The 13561-nt window shown below is 38.9% G+C and overlaps 1 pseudogene; it reads left to right on the plus strand.

Moving 5' to 3' along the window:
- LOC102814751 overlaps nt 1-13561 on the plus strand; it is a 127651-nt pseudogene that overhangs the window by 40671 nt on the left and 73419 nt on the right.

Raw genomic sequence — 13561 nt, forward strand, 5'->3', positions numbered from 1 at the left:
TCCATTCACATCATCATGGTCAATTTTACTTTGAGGAAGCAGCTCTTTCTCATTCGCATTTTGAGTGGTTTCCAACTTGAGGTCCTCATTTTCTGGCACTATATATGACAGTGTTTCTCTGCTATTCATAAGGTTTTCAGTGACTAAATATTCGGAAGTAGTTCATCACTCCTTTTTACTTGTCCATCTTTGTCTGGAAGCTCACCTGTAACCTGTCCACCATGGGTGACTCTTCTGGTATTTAATACCGGTGGCATAGCTTTCAGAATCACAGCAACTCACAAGCAACCACAGTATGACAAACTGACAGAGGAGTGGTGGACAGCAACACTAGGAATCTTTAAACTTCCATAGATAATACTAATTAACAGTGAGAGCTGAGAGATGTCAGTGTGATACCCATGGTGGAAAAACAGGAGTTTGAACTTGTAGCTGGGTTTGTGGATCGGCACTTAGGGGATGCTGAAATTAAGCAATAGAATTGTGTCCAACTAGTTCACTGGAGTTGGAACTACAAGGCAACTATGGAATGAAGTGTGTGAGCCCAGTGTGGCTGGTTAATCAACTGAGATGTGGGGTCAAAAGCCAGTGAAGATGTTGGTGAGTATTACAGACTTCAAAATGATTCAGATGAAAGCAAATTTTCAAGGCATTGGTCCTCTTTCCTTGTGTTGCATAATTTTTCTTTGACTGCTTTTTATCTGTTATTATGTATCCCAGGATATCTTTGTCTCCGCAGCATGTGCTACAAATGAAGACACATTAAATTTAATGCTCAGAATATAATAGGTTTTTAATCTCCCTTCTGTTCAAGTAGAAATTTATTTTGACAAAAATTTATTGCAGTTATTTGGGGAGTTCACTCAACTTACTTCAGCTCTAGCTTCATCTTTGCCAAGACTGCCCTGTTGTTGACGTATGCTGGGTTGTGCCCTCTGGGCCCTGATTATGTCTAGACTCTCTTCTTGTCTTTTATGACAGAGCCCTTCTAACATCTGTTCCTGATCGCTTTTTACACAGTTTTCCACAGTATTTTTCTGTTGGAATGAATAAAAACTTGAAGGTGATGGAGGATGGCATTTACTATCCCACCTCACTAATTCATTAATTCAGTGACTCAACAGTCAATGAACACCTACCATGTGGCTTTCATCTCTTTATTCCCATACATACCTATACATTTCCTTCCCCTTCCTTCCAGCAACAGCCTTATTGACTATCAACTCACCCACAATAATAACAGCCAATTTGGGCTCAATGAGAATCACTCGGCTTTATTTAAGATAAGACATCTAGCTAAGTTTAATTTTTTTACATTATTATTATTGTGAACTGGGTGAAGGTTTACAGTTTTTCATTCAACATCTTATATATACTTTGTTTTATCTCATTGATTTAAATCCCCACAATACAATATCCCACTTTCTCTCTGTTTCCATTCCTCCTTTTTTCCTGACTCTTGTAGTCTTTGTCTTGGATAAATGCTGCCCTTTGGATCTCAAATGGTTGATTATTCTAAGGTGTGCATACCTTATTAGTAGTATTGTTCCTCTTATAGAGCCATATGTTGTTTGGCTGAATATTGAGCCATGGGGTTGGTTCACCTTCAGACCTGAAGGGTGACAAAGGATCATACTATCGGGGGTTCCACCAGTCTATCAGACCAGTCAGCCTAGTCTTTTAATTTTTAATTTTGAGTTTTATTCTACATTTTTCTCCGACTTTGCCTAAGACCTTCTAATGTGATCCCTTTCAGAGAAGTTGGTACTGAGTACCATCTAGATCTTCTGTCTCTGTATCATGGAGACTGATGTTTGTGTGGTTCATTAGCCCGTAGGATGAATTGTGTCCATGCATCTTCAGTTTTCTCCACTCTTCTTTCCTCTGGATGGGGGAGACAAATAGTTGTACCTTAGATGGCCACTCACAAGTACCTAAGCTTAATTTGAAAGGATAGGTAAAATTACATGTAATGGCACACCATCACCCCAGTAGTGTATTGCAAAAATGTAGGTCCATGAGAATGTTACCATATACATTTATTTATTTCTCACCAACTTAGTTTTCAGTAATATAATCTCCCTTCAGTTATCTACTCACCACTTGTCTGTCAATTTGTTATAATGTGGTGGCTGGCATATTGCTGAGATACTGGAAGTTATGCCATTACTATTTTAAATACCAGCAGGACCTCCCGTAGTGAAAAGGTTTCAGTTTAGTTTCCACACTAGAACAGACTTGGAAGACAGAGAAGCAGATTACTTCTGAATGTTTAGCCACTAAAAATCTTATGAATAGCAGTAGAACAATGTCAGCACCAGAATACTGAATACTGAGACATTATGAATAGCACCATATTATTTTCAGATACTGGTAGCTTAGTGGTTACTAATCGGGCTGCAAACCACAAGGTCAGCAGTTTGAAACTACCAGCTGGTCTGCGGGAGAAAGATGAGGGTCCTGCTCTCATAAAGATTTAAAGCCTTGGAAACCCTGTACAGGGTCGCTATGAGTCGGAACTGACTCCATGGCACACAGCCACCATAGTGCTGGAAGATGAGCCCCTCACATTGGCAGTCACTAAATATACGATTGGGAAAGAGGTGCCTCCTCAAAGTAGAGCTGGCTGCAATGACACAAATGGAGTAAAGCTTTCAGGACCTTCATTTGTTGATAGGGCACAATTCAAAATGAGGAGAAACAGCTGCAAAAATCCATTAATAATCAGAATATGAAATATATAAAGTATGAATATAGGAAAATTGGAAGCTGTTAAAAACGAAATGGAATGCATAAAGATCAATATCTTAGGCATTAGTGCATTGAAATGGAGTGGTATTAGCCATTTTGAATCTGACAATCATATGGAACACAGGACAAATGAAAGAGGAAATAGGATCTCATTTGAAAGAACATTTCAAGATCTTCTTGAAGTATAATGTTATCTATGAAAAAGGAAGACCAGTTAATGCCGTTATTATTCAAACTCACCCACCAACCACTAAATCCAGTCATCATGAAATTGTAGGATTATTAACATCTAAATTTATTTATTTTATACATAAAATATTTCTACCAATTTCTTCAGTCTGAAATTGATCAAACATGCAATCAAGGTTTATTTATAATTGCTGGTGGTTGGAATGCAAAGGTTATAAGCAAAGAGAAAGGATCAATAGTTGGAAAACATGGCCTAGGTGATAGAAATTATGCTGGATATTGCACGATAGAATTAAAAAAAAGTTTTTATTATGAATTTAGTGATAATTTACATGGGAGAACATTGGTTTTACACACATTTTTCATTGCAATGATTACAGTCTCTTTTGTGCATCATCATTCAACAGTATTTGCCTCCATTCCTTCTGTTTTGTTTTGTTTTGGGGTGGGGTGATGGGTGTACACAAAAACACTTAGGAATAAATAATCATTTAAACAACCAAAGAGCACATTCTGCAAGCCTGCTTCCTGGCCGTCAGCACTCAGTCTTTCTCTTTCCCTGAGTCTAAAGTCCTCAGCTGCTCTCTCTCTCCATGTCCTCATCTCTGCCTCCATCTCTGGTGTCACTGCCTCTCTGGATAGGGTCCCAAATTCCACTTGTGCTCTTCTCCCTTGATAGTCCTAGGGTCCTCTCTTCCTGGACTGTAAGATTGACTACTCCCCTGTTTTTATTACAAAATGTTTACCTTTACAGTTGTGACAGTAACAATTAGTCATGGTGACAATCACATACTATTGAATCATAAGAATCTTATTCCCATCTCTTTTCACCAGACCCATCTAGACAAGATGAAAATAATTCAGTGGGGACTCTACCTCTCCTTGCACATTCTTAAACTAAACTTCTTGAAAACTTGTAAGCCAGTCACTATGTGCCTTTATCTCCCCCTCATTTTAGGTAGCCAATGTCTAAGTTACCCATCCCTTTCAACCCTGTATACAGAGGAGATAGGATTGATACTTGATGTGAAGACTCCTTCCCTCTCAGTTGGTATTTTGAGCTACTACATCCATAAGTATAGGTCAAGTTTATCAAATTGTAGCAATTTACACTTGTTTCCTTTATCAAAAAATTAAAAAAAAAATTTCCCTTTAGTTGAGTTTTGATCATTGGTGGTGGTGGTGGTTATGTGCCATGGAGTCGGTTCTGACTCGTAGTGACCATATACAGGGTTTCCGAGGCTGTAAATCTTTACGGGAGCAGAAAGCCTAATCTTTCCCCTGTGGAACAGCTGGTAGTTTCGAACTGGTAACCTTGCAGTTTGCAGCCTGATTCATAACCACTATGCTACCAGATCTCCTGAGGTAGGTCAAATGGGTACTGTCTGAAAGTCTGGGTGTTCGTGGGCATCTCCCCTCACCTCATATCAGCCGGATGCTTCACTCTCAGCTCTACCCCTCCATGGCTATGTCCTTGTTCCTGAGTTCAGGAGTCCCCAGGTCTCACCATACTTCAGACCAACCATCCCTTCCTCTTCTCTTCCTCAACTCCAGGTCAAAGGGAATCTATGAAACGTGGTTAAACTCAGCCCATATCTTCATTGCTGCCTTTTTCCCTCTTCCACTCACCAATAGACCAATGTGGTTGCCAGCAAGCTTGCCTGCCTGCTCATGTGTTCCCTTTGAGTTTCAGTCTTGGAGAGGGGTTTGTCCTGAAGGGATTTGATTGCTTGCCTTGATGGTTCCCTGGCAAACAACTTGCTTGTTCTTGTAGCAAATTGCCATTTTTGTTTTGGATTTTTCCTGCTGATCTTTCTTTCAAGAAGTATCTTCTGTTGTTCTAACTGTTCCAGGCTGGTCTGCTTGTCCCACCTCAGAAATTTTTGGATATGGCTCAGGATTCCACCTAAGGTCCTATACACTACAAAGGCTCCACAAGAAGCCTATTTCACTGGGAAAGTTCTAGAACCCCTTTAAGATATTCCAATCAGTTATAGGCTGAAGACGGGCTTACAAGCTTTCTATAATCATGTTTCCTGATATTCCTTTCTATCCCACTCAAATATCTATTTTACAATAGTAAGCAAGGGAAAACCAGCATTCATAAGACAGTCAAGCATCTTAACATTATTTCCCCTCTTCAGACTATGCCTCTATTCCTGTATTACAGAGTCCTGTTGTTCCAAGGTTGAGCATACATCACTATTTACCTCTGTCCCATTTAACCCATGCAAACCTGCCTCAGTATTCCCCTATGTACCTTGTTATTTCATCCCATCCCCCTTCTGCATGATAATATTTTGCAAGACCAAAGAATTATCCATAGCAAATAAGTTTTTTAAACAACATGAAAGACAATTATTCACAGGGACCTCACTAGATGGAATGCTCAAAAATCAAATTGACTACATCTGTGGAAAGACACTGTGGAAAAGCGTCATATCATCAGCAAAATCAAGGTCAGGGGCAGACTGAAACAGACCAATAATTGCTCATATGGAAGTTCAGGCTAACGCTGAAGAAAATGAAAACAAGTACCCGAGATCCAAAATATGACCTTGAATATATCCCACCTGTATTTAGAGATCATCGCAAGACAGACTTGGTGTATTGGACACTAATGAGCAAAGACCAGAAAAATTGTGGGAAGCCATCAAGAACACAATACAGAAAGAAACCAAAAGGTCATTAAAAAGACAAGCAAGAAGGAAAAGACCAAAATGTATGTGCAAAGAGACTCTTAAACTTGCTCTCCAGCATGTTGTTTTTATTGTTAGTGCCATGGAGTCGGTTCCAACTCATAGTGACCCTGTACAGGGTTTCCGGGGCTATAAATCTTTATGGGAACAGAAAGCCTCATCTTTCTCCTGCAGAACAGCTGGTAGTTTACAACTGCTGACCCTGAGGCTAGCAGCCCGATTCGTAACCACTATGCTACCAGAGCTCCTTGAGAGATCCTAAAAAACTAAACTAAATGGAATAAATGAGGAGGTAAAATTATAAAGGGCAGCTCAAGAAGACAAAGTCAAGTATTATAATGAAATGTAAAAGGCCTAGAGTTAGAACAAAAGGGAAGAACATGCTCATTATTTCTCAAGCTGAAAGCATAGGAGAAAAAGTTTAAGTCTCAACTTACTATATTGAAGGATTCTATGGGAAAAATGTTGGTGGAGGGTCAAAGAAAAAGAGGAAGACCTCCAATGAGAAAGATTGGCCAAGTGGCAGCATCAATGGACTCAAGCGTGGCAACATTAGTGAGGTTGGCCCAGGACTGGGCAGTGTTTCGTTCTGCTGTGCAGTCGGTACCGACTCAATGGCATCCAGAAATAACAACAACATGGGAAAAATATGGAGACCTGGTGTGGTGCTGTCGGTTGATGTAGCAGAGCAAAGCAATTTAAACCGCAAGGTCAGGGATTCAAGCCCACCAGCTGCTCCTTGGAAACCCTATACAGGGTTGCTAGGAGTTGGAACTGACTTGATGGTACTTAACAACAACAACAATGGACAAAATATTGAATGATTCAGAAAGCATTAAAAGAAGATAGAAGGAACACCCAGAGTCACTGTGTCAAAAAGAAATGGTCAATGCTAAATAAAGCATTTCAAAAGGTAGCATATGATCAAGAGCTAATTTTACTGAAGGAAGATGTCCAAGGTGTACTGATGTCACTGGCAAAGAACAAGGATCCATAAATTGATGGAATATATGTTGAAATCTTTTAGAAAACTGATGCAGCACTGGAGACACTCCCTTATCTATGCCAAAGAAGTTGAAAGACACCTAGCTGGCCAACTGATTGGAAGTGATCCTATTTGTGCACATTCTGACAAGAGATAACCCAACAGAATGCGTAAATTATTAGATAATGACATTAATATCACATGGAAGTAAAAATTTTTAAAAATTAAAAATGATTGCAACAGTACATTGACAAGGAACTGCCAGAGATTCAAGCCAGATTCAGATGAGGATGTGGAATGAGAAATATCAGTGTTAATGTCAGATGAATCTTGACTGAAAGCAGAGAATACCAGAAAGATGTTTATCTGTGCTTTATTGACATACAAAGGCTTTAGACTATATGAATCTTGAGAAGCTATGGATAACACTGTGAAGAATGGGTATTCCAGAGTACTTAATTGTGCTCATAGGGAACCTGTACATACACCAAGAGGCAGTCATTTGAACAGAGCAATGGGACATCTAATGGTTTAAAATCAGAAAAGGTATACAGCATGGTTGTATTCTTTTAACACACATTCATTCCATATGCTGAGCTAATATCTCAGAAACTGTATTATCACAAGAAGAACATGGCATCAGGATTGGAGGAAAACTCATTAGCAACCTGTGATATGCAGATGATACAACCTTGCTTGCTGACAGTGGAAAGGACTTAAAATATTTACTGATGAAGATCAAAGAGCATAGCTTTCAGTATGGACTGCATCTCAGTGTCAAGAAGACAAAAATCCTCACCACTGGACCAATAAACAACATTCTTATCAATGGAGAAAAGATTGAAGCTGTCAAGGACTTCATTCTTCTTGGATCAACTGTCCATGGAAGCAGCAGTCAAGATATCAAATTGACATATTGCATTAGGCAAATCTGCTGCACAAGGCCTCTTTAAAGTGTTCAAGTGCAAAGATTTCAGTTTGAAAACTAAGGTGTCTGACCCAAGTTCTGATATTTTCAGTAGCTTCATATGTATGTGTAGGACAATGAATAAGAAAGACCATAGAAGAATCGATGCATTTGAGTTACAGTGTTGAAGAAAAATATTGAAAACACCATGGACTGCCAAAAGAGCAAACACATCTGTGTTGGAAGAAATAAAACCATAATACTTCTTAGAAGCCAGCATGGTGAGGCTTAGTCTTTTTTCGAATATATTATTAGAAGAGAGCAGTCCATGGGGAAAGACTTAAGTGGAGGGTTTGTGAAAAAGAGGAAGACCCCCAAAGATATGGACTGTCACAGTAGTAGCAGCAATGGGCTCGAGTGTAGCAGTTGTGAGGATGGCCCAGGACTGGACAGTATTTCATTTTGTTGTGCATAGGGTTACTATGATTCAGGAACGACTTGACAGCAATGAACAGCTCTCTCTTTATCTTCTTAATAGCCTTCACTTCAGAGAAGTAATTTTGTAAGTTTTACATGGTTTATAAATATCAAAATTTTATAACTGGAAGACAATGTAAACATAAGTTTAAGTTACTGAAGTTCTTTCTAGGGTCATTTTTGGGGAGCATTTGCCTCTGTTTATAAGGTGTCCTAGTAGTGCGATGCTTAAACATTAGGCTGCTAACCAAAAGGTTGGTGGATCAGATCCACCCAGTAGGTCCTAAGGACCTACACGGTGATCTGCTCCCATACAGATTACAGTCTGAAAAACCCTATATATAGGACAATTCTACTGTCACCTGGGTCTAAGAGTTTAAACAGACTCAACAACAGCTAACAACAAGCAATCTCTGTCTGTAAAGGACTAGATTATGAAAAATAAGCTACTCCATTTTATTGATTGAATTTGGATTATTAGTGGTGAGTGGCTTGTGTGCTTTCTACTTGGTTCCAACTCGTAGAGACCCTGTATAAGGTTTTTAAGGCTGTAAATCTTCATAGGAGCAGGAAACCTATCTTTCACCCATGGAGCAGCTGGTGGATTTGGACTGTTGACCTTGCAGTTAGCAGTCCTACACGTAACCCACTATGCATATATTTAATAGATTATTATAAGAGAAAAAATATGGGGTATGGTCTATGAGAACCTAAGTTATAATTTCCACTGTGCTGACTATTAAGCAAGTTAATGAGTTATTTAATCTCTTAGCTCTGTGGGAGAAAGACGAGGCTATATGCCCTTGCAAAGGTTTACAGCCTTAAACCTTATGCAAGGTTGTTATGAGTTGCAGTCAACTCCACGTCATCTAGCAAGAAGAACCTCTTAGCAAGTTAATTAGTCTTTGCTAAAATCGAAACCAAACTCTTAGTCACTGAGTTGATTCTTACTCATGTTGTTGCTTTGTTAGATGTTGTTGAGTCAGCTCTGACTTATAGAGACCTTATACATGACACAGTGAAACACTGCCCAGTACGGTGCCATCCTTACATGCTTGAGTCCATTGCTGCTGCCACTGTGCCAGTTCACCTCGTTGGGGACATTTCTCTTTTTCACTGACCCTCCACTTTACCTAGCATGATGTCCTTCTCAGGTACTGGTTCCTCCTGATAACATGTCCGAAGTATGAGAGATGAAGTCTCACCATTCTGGCTTCTAATGAGCATTCTGACTTTACTTCTTCCAATACATATCTGTTGGTTCTTTTGGCAGCCCATAGTACTTTTAATATTCTTCTCCAACACTAACTCAAATGCATCAATTCTTCTACTGTCTTCCTTATTAACTGTCCAACTTTGACATGCATATGAGGCTATTGAAAATACTGTGGCTTAGATCAGATGCATCTTAGTCCTCAAACTGTGTAACATATTTGTAATGCTGTATGTTATTTGGAGTCTTGGTGTGGCGCTGTGACTTAATATGTTGGACTGCAAGGTCGGTTTGAACCACAAGGTTGGCAGTTCAAGTTCATCAGCCACTCCTCAGAAACCTTATCCAGTGTTGCTGTGGTTTGGAACCAACTTGATGGCACACAACAGAAACATATGTAATTTGATTTCTTGACTGCTGCTTCCACGAGTGTTGACTGATAGTGGATCCAAGCAAAATGAAGTCTTTGACAACTTCATTTGTTACTCCATTTATTATGAAGTTAACTATTGGTCCCGTGGTGAGGATTTTTGAAGACTATGGTCTTTAATCTTCATCACTAAATATCTGAAGTCCTCTTCAATCTCAGCAGGTAAGGCTGTATCATTTACATATTGTAGGGTTAATGAGTCTTCCTCCAATCCTTATGCCACATTCTTCTTCTGTAACCCATCTTCTCGAACTATTTTTTCAGCATACAGATTAAGTATAGTGAAAGAACACAACACTGACACACACGTTTCCTGATTTTAAACATTTAACATCCCTTTGATCTGTTGAACTACTGCCTCTTGGTCAGTTTATAGGTTCCTCATGAGCACAATTAAGTGTTCTCTAATACCCAGTCTTCCCAATGTAATTCATAGTTTATCATGACCCACACAGTTGAAAGCTTTTAATCAATAAAGCAACGATGAACACATATCTGGTATTCTCTACTTTCAGCCCAAATCCATCTGATGTCAGCAAAGATATTCCTCACTGTGTATCCTTGTATAAATCTGGCTTGAACCTCTGGCAATTCCCTGTCAATGTACTGTTGCAGGCATTTTTGAATTATTTTCAGCAAAATTTTGCTTGCGTGTGATATTAATGCTATTGTTTGACAATTTCTGCATATGTTGGGTCACCTCTCTTCTGACTCATGGACCCATATAGACTAGAAAACTGCCCCATAGGATTTTCTAGGTTATAATTTTTATGGAATCTGATTTCCACATCTTTCTGCATGGAGTGGGTAGTGGGTTTGAACTGCTGACTTCTTTGTTAGCAGCTGAGTGCTTAGCCACCTCAGTGTCAGTAAATCTGCTTCATCTTTACTTCTATGCTATTGTAATACACTGCTTCAGATCTATTATTTAACTTTACTCTAAGCTCCCAAGACTTCTGTATTTAATACCTTCCTTACATGATGCTGTAGGATCAGCACTGGAATGCTAACCCCAAGGTTGCCAGTTCAAACCCACCAGCCGCACCTTGGAATACCTGTACAGTGTCCCCATGAGTCAGAATCAAGTCAACAGCACTAAACAACTAGAAGCGCCCAAGCTTTCCGTATTAAGTGATACCTTCTTCACATGACTCTTGTGAGAGTAAAATGACACTTATGTGAAAAATGCTGTGGTTAATGTTAATATGTATGGAAGAGTAAGAATAATGTTGATCTTTCTCCTGCCTTCAATATTGATGTGAGAGTAAAATATGCAAATTGATGTATAAAGTAATGCTTTGAATTAATTTAATGACTGAAGAAGAAATCATAGGATCAGAATTTTAATTGTAAAGGACTCTAGATATTTTTTTAGTTCACTTATATCTACTTGGGAAACATTGTTCTCCCCTGTCAAAGGAATAGGTCAGATCTTTAAAAAAGTTACACAATTGTATAGTCAGGCTGGGCTATATTATGTTGTTGTTGTTAAGTGCCATTGAGTTGGTTCTGAGTCTTAGGGATATCCTGTATAGAGTTTCCGAGGCTGTAAATCTTCGTGGGAGCAGAAAGCCTCATCTTTCTCCTACGGTTAGCAACCCAGTACTTATCCTACAGCGCTACATAAGGACTCCATGTTATGATGTTATTGTTGCTAAATGCTGTCGTGTTGGTTCCGACTCATAGTGACACTATATAAGGTTTGAACTTACAACCTCTCCAACCTTGTGGTTAGCAGTCCAGTGCTTATCCTTCAGTGCCCCCATATGCTATTTCTTGCTCATTGATATGTCTGTTGTGGTTGTGGGTCACTTGGGTCCCTGCTCTACATGGTCCTCACTCTGAGACCCAAGCTGATCTAGAAGTTTCTGTTGCTGGTCACCATGGAGGAGGGAAAAGAGGATTTGTGAGGCAAGCATTGGGTCTTCAAATGTCTCTCCAGAAGGAGCAAATATCAATGTATATTTCATCAGTCAAAGCCAGTCAAATGGTCATACCCAACTCCAAAATGGATGATAAAATACCAGCTGCTTGAAAGGAGAACCAGAATGCCTGTGAACATTGCCAATTCCATTTAGAATTCCATTTTGAAAGGCATGAAACTTGGAAATTCTTTTAAAATGTTAGATTCTTATGGTTGCTGAAAGGCAGCTTTAAATTTGCCTGGAATTTTTGAAGCATTTGCTTCCACTTTAGGAAAACTTTCTATCCAAATTTCATTTATATATCTATATGTTGTTGTTGTTAAGTGCTGTCAAGTCAGTTCCGACTTATAGTGACCATGTATAAAGTTTCTGAGGAGCAGCTGGTGAGTTTGAACCACCGACTCTGTGGTTCAAACCAACCTTTTTGTCACACCAGGATTAGATAGATGGATAGATAGACAGACAGATAGATAGATAGATAGATAGATAGATAGATAGATAGATAGATAGATAGAATGTGTGTATGAGAAAGCAAACATTATGGCTGTGAATACTGACGTACTATTTATAAAACATAAGCTGATGAAGATATTTTCTGAAAGTGGTAGAACAAGCATAAACCAATAAAACCCCCTGTTGCCATGGAGTTAATTCTGACTCATAGCAACCCAACAGAACGGAGAGGAACTCTCCATAGGGTGTTTGAGGCTGTAAATCTTTAAGGAAACAGACTGCCTTGTTTTTCTCCTGCAGAGTGGCCGATGAGTTCAAACAACTCAACACTTAACCCACTGTACCACATCATTAGAAACAAATATATGTTAATAAAGGGAATTTCATATCATTTAAAGCAGATTTTAGCTAGGTTTTAGGGATTTTATTGACTAAAGATTTTATGACTCTCTACTGGATCATAAAAATTATAATTTTTAGAAAAAGGAGTCCTAGCATTCAGAATCTTAAGAAACAGAAACAAGTATCAATGTTTTTCAATAAAATCTCTTTTCTTTTCCCCAAGTTTGTATGCTACCATTAGATATACATAGGTTTATTGGCCCTCTGCTAGTTAGATTCCTTTACCAAACAGGTTAGATGTGCCGATTCCCTCCATCCTACTTCTCATTTTAGGAGTATACAAGGAGAAGGGCGTCTATGACTTAACTCTGTGGACATGACCTAACTACTACTTTAAAAGGGCATCATCTATAACCTACTCCCTAAGTTAACTCTAGAGGTGACTGACAGTGATGAGATAAATACAAGTTTTGTTGGACACAATGAGGTGGGCGTTTCTTGTTCTTTAATAGAAATATTGCAAATTAGCATGCATGCATAATTTTTCCAGTTAGAGAGCAATGGATGTAAGAATTCTGTAGAGCATTTTATGCTTCTGCTCTTTCCCCTATTTTTGTATGTAAATTAATTTTGATGTCAAAACACCCAAGGTCTTTTAAACTTATGCTCTAGAAACATGGATGCCATCTAAAACACCCCTATGCAGATAGCTAAGATTTCTGACCTGCAAATCCAGAAGAATTTCCCAAGGTCTCCTGGCACAGAAGAAATGGAATTAAAAAAAAAAAAACCCATATCATTAGAGATTGATTTTAATCATGACCAATAATCTTAGACCTTAATGTCAACCATTTTCAATAAAGAATAAAAAATTCAAAATTAAAAAATTCAAAGTTAAAAAGAAGTTAACTATGATCTCAATTTCAGCCAACTTTCATTATTTTAGGAAAAAGAGTTGTTGTTGTTGTTGTTGTTGTCAGGTGCCATCAAGTCGGAACCGACTCATAGTGACCCCTGCACAGTAGAATGAAACAATGTCCGATCCTGGGCCAACCTCACTACTGCTGCCACACTTGACGCCATCAATGATGCTACTTGGCCAATCCATCTTGTTGGGGGGGTCTTCCTCTTTTTCTCTAACCCTCCATCTTACCCAGCATGACATCCTTCTCCAGTGACTGTTCCTTCCT

This window comes from Chrysochloris asiatica, unplaced genomic scaffold, assembly GCF_000296735.1.
Source record: "Chrysochloris asiatica unplaced genomic scaffold, ChrAsi1.0 scaffold00174, whole genome shotgun sequence".
NCBI lineage: Eukaryota > Metazoa > Chordata > Mammalia > Afrosoricida > Chrysochloridae > Chrysochloris > Chrysochloris asiatica.